The sequence below is a fragment of the Anas platyrhynchos genome, chromosome 7 (genome assembly GCF_047663525.1).
Source record: "Anas platyrhynchos isolate ZD024472 breed Pekin duck chromosome 7, IASCAAS_PekinDuck_T2T, whole genome shotgun sequence".
In the NCBI taxonomy this organism is placed as follows: Eukaryota; Metazoa; Chordata; class Aves; order Anseriformes; family Anatidae; genus Anas; species Anas platyrhynchos.
Genome location: NC_092593.1, coordinates 8349 through 17728, shown reverse-complemented (window position 1 = coordinate 17728; position 9380 = coordinate 8349). Strand labels below are relative to the sequence as shown.

The 9380-nt window shown below is 48.3% G+C and overlaps 1 long non-coding RNA gene across 2 annotated transcripts; it reads left to right on the top strand.

Moving 5' to 3' along the window:
* The first annotated feature begins 1092 nt into the window (after positions 1-1092).
* LOC140002913 (uncharacterized) lies at positions 1093-5073 on the top strand. 2 transcript variants are annotated; one of them, XR_011810556.1, is made up of 5 exons: positions 1093-1948; positions 2395-2666; positions 2797-2880; positions 3436-3489; positions 3592-5073. It is a non-coding gene; the product is annotated as an uncharacterized lncRNA (long non-coding RNA). The 2 variants fall into 2 exon arrangements; XR_011810555.1 differs by having other exon boundaries at positions 3564-5073.
* The last annotated feature ends 4307 nt before the right edge of the window (positions 5074-9380 follow it).

The following is a 9380-nucleotide window of genomic DNA, read 5'->3' as shown; positions in this document are numbered from 1 at the left end:
AGTGCTTCGTTTTTCCTTCAGTCTTTTGGAGGGTTCTTTAGGTGGGTCAGATTCTATGGACTGATGCATTTTGAAGTAGAAACTGGTACTCCTGTCTTTTTGAGGTAAAAACTGGTAGGATCTGTCATAGTAAAGGAATCTAGTAGTAGGTGCCTGTATTGCACACAGCTCTTCTTCAGGTGAGTAGTTGTTATAGCAGTTTTACGGATAGTATGGTGATGTTACTTTGTGTGTTTGCTTTGTGGTTCTGGGTCCCTTCTGATTTTTGCAGAATTACGGGGCTTTCTGTGAGCCTTTGCATCTATGTCAAATCTTATCAAAGTCATAACCTTGCTGTCAAAGTGATGCAGCAGGGTTTAGGAGAAATGTGTGATGGAGGCTCCCTGTGTGAGCGTGTATCTGAAAATGGCAGCAGTGGGCATGTAAGGGGTAGTCTGTTTCAAGTTTAGGGACAGTTTGTTATATTTCTGGAGCTTTTGCCTGTGTGTTTTCTGTCTGTCGAGTGTTTAGACCTTGCAGCCTTTTAGTCTTGATTTCCTTGAATTGACATATCAGAAGTATGTTTATTAGGTGTTTCCAGGTAGTTGTTTTTGGGAAACAGTGGGGTAATGTCTCTTGACCGCATAAGTGCAGTAGTGCCTAGAGAGTGAGCAGGCTCACCTTCTTCATCTCTGCAGAATAAGTCCGCCCGGGCCCATTTCGGCGCGGCGCCGCCCGGGCCCATTTCGGCGCGGCGCCGCCCGGGCCCATTTCGGCGCGGCGCCGCCCGGGCCCATTTCGGCGCGGCGCCGCCCGGGCCCATTTCGGCGCGGCGCCGCCCGGGCCCATTTCGGCGCGGCGCCGCCCGGGCCCATTTCGGCGCGGCGCCGCCCGGGCCCATTTCGGCGCGGCGCCGCCCGGGCCCATTTCGGCGCGGCGCCGCCCGGGCCCATTTCGGCGCGGCGCCGCCCGGGCCCATTTCGGCGCGGCGCCGCCCGGGCCCATTTCGGCGCGGCGCCGCCCGGGCCCATTTCGGCGCGGCGCCGCCCGGGCCCATTTCGGCGCGGCGCCGCCCGGGCCCATTTCGGCGCGGCGCCGCCCGGGCCCATTTCGGCGCGGCGCCGCCCGGGCCCATTTGTCACGTGGAGCTACTGAGCAGCTGAAGTAAAGGAGTTTTGAATAGAGAGGCATTGCACAACTGTATGTTGCATCAGTAGTAGTGAGCGTTGTCCAAGAGGTGGGTATCAGGGCTGGCGTGCTAGTGAATGCTGGTTCTCTGTTTTTGCAAGTGATGATGAACCTGTTTGACGTAATTCCATTTGAAAAAGTTCTAATTTACTGGCCTGGTCACGTTGTCCTTTCAATGTTAAAAGCTGCAGCAAAAGCATGGGGATTGTTGCTTCTAGAAACACCCCAGGTCTCTTGTCTGCTCTCTGCATATTGTTCAAGTAAATCAGGTTTAAAAAAAAAAAATAAAGAAAACAAAAACCAGCTGCTGCTGCTCCTGCTTTCTTTCTACTTCCTTGTGCTTTGCCCCTCCCCTTTTCCAGGTGATTGCGTTTGGGTGCTGGGTGGGGCCGAATGGTATATGAGCCCCAGGCATGCTATCAGAGAGCTCATTCTGCCTGGGCTGCTCCTTGAGGTAAGTGCTTTGTTTTTCCTTCAGTCAGTTCCAGGGTTCTCTAGGCAGGCTGGAGTTTATAGATTACTAGAATTTTTAAGTGCTTGAAATTCACTTAATAGAGGGATATTTAGTAGAGGCTGCTGGCTCACTGTTTTTTGGGATGGTGGGATGCTCTTCTGTTTTTGAGCTAAATTTATTCTCTAGATGCATAGACCTACTTCTGTAATTTTCCAGAGGACCAGAACCAGCTTCATTTCATGCTACATGTGGCTTGGCAGGGTAGATGCAGCATTACCAAGAGACTGAGCAGGGTTGTATCAGAGTCACCTCTTTCATCTGCAAAGGGTAAGTTTGATTACCCCTGCCGGGGCTGCTGTGTGTGCATGTCTTTTTGGCATTTGTGGAGCTCAGTTGTTTTTTATGTGTGTATGTTTTAACTTTCTGTTTTTCTGAGCAGTGAATGGTGTGTTTGCTGAGCGTGGTTGGCAGGAGGAGGTGGGGAGCTGCTCAGGACTGGTAGGTTTGGTTTCTCGGAGAGTGTGCAGCAGCCTTCCTGTGTGATGCGACTGATTGTTGGGTGGGAATGTTCCAGCTTGTGTGTCTTAGGCAATGTAGCCTGTGTAGTGTGTGTTGTGTGGCCTGGGCAGATTTTGCTGTGGTGCTGTGAGTGAAGAATCTGAGTTAGATCTGGTGAGCAGCTGAAGTACCGGAGCTGGGAAGAGAGAGGTATTGCAGCAGGTACACTGTGGCTGTGAGGTGCCTCAGAGTGTGCTTTTCCCTTGTCTCTGCAGGTGCTTTGTGCAGTCGTGGACAGGGAAGGGATATCCTCCTGTGATGGAGCTCTGAGGGAAGGTGAGTGTTGCCAGCCTGGTCATGCCTTATCTGAAGCAAAGGGAAGACGCTCAGGTGTTTCCCTGTGAGGGTCTGAGGTGAGTCTGTTTGGGATAGAGGAGCAGCGTGGCAGGTGGTTGCTTGCAAGCACAGTGGTTCTTTTGTCCTTTTGTGTTCCCAGGTGGTGTAGATGATGGTGGCCGCTCCTTTCAAGCTTGGACCTAATTTGCAGGTATAGAGGCAAGTGGAGTGCTGTTTTGAAAGGATAAAAGTAAAGATTGGGTCGCTTATGTTGTTGAGGGATGGGTGCTACTGCTGGCAGCTGAATGTTTATCTTCTGCATGTGTCTTTCCTTTGTTCAGGTTGAAATGCAGCGTGCAGTGCGCAGTGCAGGACATCTCAACCCGAGCTGCTTCTGCAGTGACTCTGGCGCGTGATGAGCAGAGGTAGCTGTTAATTTTGGGGGTGCGGTTGTCACTGCAGTTATTTTCCTACATTCAATAGAGTAAAATTCCAGTTTGCTTTTTAGAAGTGCTGTAAGTGGCTAAAGAGAACAGATGGAAGCATCTGCTATGTGGGGCAGGCAATCGGCTGAGGTACAGGAGGGGATGAGAGTATGTGATTTTTTTCTGGGGATGGAATGGAATTGATTTTGTTGTTGTATAATCTGTTCTGCTCCTGGATTTTTCTTTCTAAGTTTAAAAAAAAAAAAAATAAAATTTGAGCTAATTCCAGTTAAAGTTTCAGTTACTTGCTGGGTTGTATTGTCCTTTTAATATTCAAAGCTTCAGCGAAAGCATGGGGGATGTTGCTTTTAGAAACACCTCAGGTCTCGTCTGCACTCTGCATTTTGTTGAGCTAAAGCAGTTCCCCCCCCAAAAAAAACCAAACAGGCAAACAAACAAAAAAACCAAACACACACACAAATGAACAACAAAATAAAACACCATTGGTTGACTTGTTGTGAATGCAACGAACATTTAATCCCTTTGTTTTCCCAGGTGGTGTGGATGATACTGGCTGCACTGTTGGAGCTTGGATTCGGAGAGGAAGAGGTGAGCAGAACCGTATGTTGCATCAGCAGTAGTCAGCATTGTGGAGAAGGTGGGCATCATGGCCGGCGTGCTAGTGAATGCTGGTACTCTGTTTTTTTGCAGCTGATGATGAGCCTGGCAATTGACTAAGATGACAATGGGTGACTGTGCATTTCTTGAGGCGGAGGGACTTTACCATGCAGCAACCTGAGAGCTAAGTTGGGGGGCACCTGGTATTTGCATATCTGGGGTGGCTAATGGGAGCTGGGAGCCAGAGCAGCATGGAGCCAGCTGGCTGAATAGACTTGGTGCCACTGTGAGGGTGGTTGAGGCTGGGTCACGTTCAGGCTGCTTGTGGCTGGGTCAGCAGGCTAATAGAAGAGGCAGGATTATTTTGTAGCGTGAGTGCGTGCACCAGGCAGGACAGTTTCCTTCTGTTCGTCTGTCCTGTAGCGTTGCTTCTGCATTGTCTGTTCTGTGCTTCTCGGGTCTTGATATCCTCGTGGCTTTTGACACCGGACTGACCAGGCAGGCGACTTGGTAGCAGTGCAGAAGGGCCTCAATGCTTGTTTTGTCCCAATGGCTCTGATCCGAGCACTTCTTGTCTTGCAGTCGCTGCTTGAAGTGCAGATCTGTTTCAGGTCTTGTGCATCATACTCGGTTTGAGATCGCGTCTGTTTCCATCCTCACTCTTGCAGAAGTCATCTGGGCCGCATCAGGAGGTCTTGCTTGGGAATTGATTTCCTAAGTGTCTTCTTAAGGGGTTTTCACTCCCCATCCTTCTGGTCTCTTGTCTCGAAGGCAGACTTTTTAGGCCTCCATCATCCCAGTTCTGGCAGTTGCTTCCAGTCACGTGTCGTGACATTTGAGTCTCTCCTGGGGTCTGGTGCAGAGCACCTGTTCTTACTTGCTGTTGCTGTAGGGCTTTCCTCTGGGGGTCACTTTTTCTTGTGCCTTGTGTTGTGTGTTTTGTTTGTAGTGTTTGCGGCGTGTCTATGTGTGTATGTGTTTGGTCTGGAGCTGTCCTGCCTGGCAGTTAGTGATTAATGTGGCAGTGCATGGGTGTACTAATACATTGTTTGTACTGTGTTGGCGAAGACATCTGGTCTCCCTCTGGGCACTTGCTGAAGGGCAGCTGGCAGAGTCATCTCTGGTGGTTGGCAGATGGGGATTTGGGAGAGTATATCTGCTTGTGAGCAGCTGTTTGCATAGTGCTTGAACGGTGTGCTTGAGGAGGTCTGTTGAATCTTGAATGCTTACAGATATGGGGTTTTGAAACTTTTATTTTTATTTCTATTCTGTCCCCAGTAGAGTGTAAACCTTTGGAGGAACCTGTCACAGGAAAGAGCTCCTTCTGGAACTGTTCAGCACTCGTTAGGCAGCTCAGTGACTGGCTTGATCTACTTCTGAGGTGCTGAGGCAAGGGGGCTGCTGTTTTGAAATGATAACGTTGTAAATGGGGTCCCTTTTGTTGTGGAGGGCTGGGTGCTAATGCTGGAAGCTGAGCGATGAACAGATGTAGCAGGTACTTCAGGGGTGCAGCTGTCACTGCAGTTACTGAACTACACCAAGTACGGTAAAAACCCTGTTTATATTTCAGGGGTGTTGTAGCTGGCCTAAGAGAGCAGATGGAAGCGTCTGCCTCGAGGGGAGGGGAGGGCACGGAGGTAAGGCAGCAGCTGAGAGTAACTGTCCCAGCTGTGCTGTGGCTTTGGATGCTGCTTCAGCCTATGCTTTTCTTTTTGTTTCACATTTGTCTCACACAGGCTGAGTGGGGCCAAGCTGCCCTCTGAAGAGCAGCACGAGAAGGGCGGGCTGGTTGTGAGCTGGATTGGAGCAGAACGGCCAAGTAGCACGAGGTGAGTGCGAAGGGTATCCATCTTGCTTTGCAGGTGCCGTGGCAGGCACTCCACAGAAGCGGTTGAGGATTTGAGAAGAGGTTGCAGACGATCAAGGAGCGACACATGCAGGGATGGCTTGAAAAGGGTATGGCTGCTTTCTCTTCTGTTTATCAGGTGTCCCAGGCAATGTGGGCTGTGATGTTAGTTCTTGAGAATTGGAACAAAGCAGGTGCTGATGGACGTCTTCTTTGGTAGGCAAAGAGGTGCCCGAAGCCCTGTCTTGTGTAGCCTGAGCGCTCCTCGCTGAGTATGAAGCATGCTTTCCAGCAGTTCCCAAAACTTTGTTGAAGCTGAAATGCTGTTTCTGTGTTTGTGTTGGGGTTGTACCTTGGTGAGTGTAGGGATGGGTTTTAATTCAGTGCAGTGGAGGGCCTGGCCCCTGTGTCCTGTAGTGTGTTTTGACCAATCCGCATAGCCTTTTGGTTCTCAGGTAGCCTACTTAAGTAAGTGATGTTTCCTGTGAATGGAATGGAATTGATTTTTTTTTTTTGGCATGTATTCAGTTCTGCTCCTCGATTTTTCTTTTTACGTAAATAAAAGATAATAAGAAAAAGAAAAGGTACGTTGTTTTGGGGAAACCGTGGGGTAGGGTTCCTTGAGTGCATAAGTGCAGTAGTGCCAAGAGAGTGAGCAGGGCCACCTTCTTCATCTCTGCAGAATAAGTCTGTTCGGGCACACTTCTCAGGTAAATGTAGTGAGCAGATGAGGGAAAGGAGCTGGGAACAGAGAGGTATTGCACAGTAGCATGTTGCATCAGTAGTAGTCAGCGTTGCGGAGGAGGTGGGTGTCAGGGCTGGGATGCTAGTGAATGCTGGTTCTCTGTTTTTGCAAGTGATGATGAACCTGTTTGACTTAATTCCATTTGAAAAAGTTCCAGTTACTCGAATGGTCGTGTTGTCCTTTCAATATTCAAAGCTGCAGCAAAAGCATGGGGATTGTTGCTTCTAGAAACACCCCAGTTCTCTTGTCTGCTCTCCGCATGTTGTTTAGCTAAAACATTAAAAAAAAAAAAACAAAAAAAACAGGAAACACACACACACAAAAAAAAAAACAATAAAAAAAAAGAACACCATTGGCTGACTTGCTGTGAAGGCAATGATCATTTAATCCCTTTGTTTTCCTAGTTGGTGTGGATGATACTGGCTGCACTGTTGGAGCTTGGACTCGGAGAGGAACACGTGAGCACAATTGTATGTTGCATCAGCAGTAGTCAGCATTGTGGAGAAGGTGAGCAATGGGGCTGGCGTCCTAGTGAATGCTGTTTCTCTGTTTTTGCAGCTGATGATGAGCCTTCAGTTGACTAAGATGACAATGGGTGCCTGTGCATTTCTTGAGGCAGAGAAACTTTAACATGCAGCAACCTGCGAGCTAAGTTGGGGGGCACCTGGTATTTGCATATCTGGGGTGGCTAATGGGAGCTGGGAGCCAGAGCAGCATGGAACCAGCTGGCTGAATAGACTTGGTGGCACTGTGAGGGTGGTTGAGGCTGGGTCACGTTCAGGCTGCTTGTGGCTGGGTCAGCAGGCTAATAGAAGAGGCAGGATTATTTTGTAGGGTGAGTGCGTGTGCCAGGCAGGACAGTTTCCTTCTGTTTGTCTGTCCTGTAGCGTTGCTTCTGTATTGTCTGTTCTGTGCTTCTCGGGTCTTGATATCCTCCTGGCTTTTTACACCGGACTGACCAGACAGGCGACTTGGTAGCTGTGCTGAAGGTCCTCAATGCTTGTTTTGTCATCATGACTCTGATCAAGCAGCGACTGCAAGACAAGAAGTGCTCGAAAGTGCAGATCTGTTTCAGGTCTTGTGCATCATATTCGGTTTGAGATCACATCTGTTTCCATCCTCACTCTTGCAGAAGTCATCTGGGCCGCATCAGGAGCTCTTGCTTGGGAATTGATTTCCTGAAAGTTGTCTTAGGTGGTTTTCTCTCCCCATCCTTCTTGTCTCTTGTCTTGAAGGCAGGCTTTTTAGGCCTCCATCATCCCAGTTCTGGCAGTTGCTTCCAGTCGCGTGTTGTGACATTTGAGTCTCTCGTAGGGTCTGGTGCAGAGCACCTGTTCTGACTTGCTGTTGCCGTAGGGCTTTCCTCTGGGGGTCGCTTTCTCTTGCGCCTAGTGTTGTGTGTTTTCCTAGTGTTGTGTGTTTTGTTTGTAGTGTTTGTGGCGTGCCTGTGTGTGTACGTGTTTGGTCTGGAGCTGTCCTGCCTGGCAGTTAGTGATGACAGTTAACGTGGCAGTGCATGGGTGTACTAATACATTGTCTGGACTGTTTTGGTAAAGATATCCAGTCTGCCTCTGGGCACTTGCTGAAGGGCATCTGGCACAGTATATCTGTTTGCGAGCAACTTCTCGTTTACCTCTATTTATATAAAAAATTGTAAAATTTAATTGCAATCCAGTTTGGGACCCAGTCATGTATGACACCAGGGGGCTTGTCCGGGAGGGCTTTGGTTCCTGAATTCTTATTTGATCTAGGAGATGTGCCCCAGCATTTGGTGGCTGCTGTTCGAGTCTGGTCGGGACTAATGGCATCTCGAACCTGAATAAAGGTAAGCTAAGGTTTTGATTTTATTTTTTCAGCTCCCTTGCTGGCTGCAGCACTATATTTTGCCCGTAATTCTGCGTGTGAAGATCTGAATGAAGACAACGGAGTCGTAAGTGTTTAAAACGTATAGTGTTCTGTTGGATGGGTTTTGGTTGCCTGTGTGTGTAAGAGTGTGACTGAGACATAATTTAGTTCCGAAGCGATTGTGGAGGTCGTCTTTACCATGGTTCCAATCTCCCGCGAGGGACTTGGCCGGTGAAGGACCAAAGGGATTCCCAAAGGATTTGTGGGTGGGTGATAGATCTTAAATCCTCTTTAAGACACTCTTATTAAGGTAACCAAGGGCTGTGGGAATTGCCACAGTAACATTTCTAGATGGGTGAGACAAAAGCGAAGACCAGGGACCAGAAGAAAGGGAGCACATTACCAGACATACCACCAGAAAGTCCATTAGGAATAACGGTTAGAAACTGGAATGAGAGAGGCCCCAGAAATGTAAAAGGTAAATAAAAAATGGTCCAGTATTGTGTGATAGAATGGCCGAAGGAGCCTTTAAGATTGCATGTCTTTCGGCCCGTTTTTGGATCCTTTGAAGGCTGTATTTGTCAGGCCTTAAATACACATGTTAATTCGAAGGAACCTTTTTGCCGGGAAGAAAGTGATTATGCAGGATTATGGATCAGGTGGACTTCATGTCCTTTTACGGCCTTAATATTTACACTAAAAGCAGGTAAGAAATTTTGAAGAAGAAGAAGAACAGGAAAAATAAAAAGATAATAAACGGGAGCCGTTGGATAACCTACCATCTCCATATCCTAACAGTCCACCTCCGGTGGTGTACTGGGTCTGGCTGGAATGTTAACTTTCCCGGCAGCAGCCCATACAGTGCCGTACTCTGCAGTTGTAGCTGGAACAGCAATGTTATCACACCAGTGTTGTGTCTACTGCTGAGCAGCAGTGGCACAGTATTGGGCCTTTCTCTAACCCTCCTAGGGGATGGGCAAAAAGCGAGGAGAGAAACATCACTAGGGCAGCTGACCTAAACCAATCAAAGGGATATTCCATACCATGGGATGTCACACTCAGCAATAAAAGGTGGAAACAGGAAGAAGAGGGGAGGGGTGGGCTCTCGTTGAGAAGACGTCGGTCCTCCTCTCGAACACCGGCTGCGTGCGTTGAGGCCCTGCTTCAATGACGTGGTCAATCATCGCTCATTTGTGGGAAGTAGAGAGCAATTTCTTTCCTCTGCACTTCCATATAGCTTTCATTTATTTTGTTTGTTTGTTTTCCTCCCTTCTTCTTATTTTCCCTTTTCCCCTCCCTTTTCCCCTTTCCCTTTTTATTTCCCCTTAATTATAATAATTAAATAAAGACTACCATGAACTAAACAATTTAACTATTTCCCTTTAATTAAATTATCCTTATCTCAACCCGTGAGTTGTTCTTTGCTTTACTTCTCCCCCTCCTCAC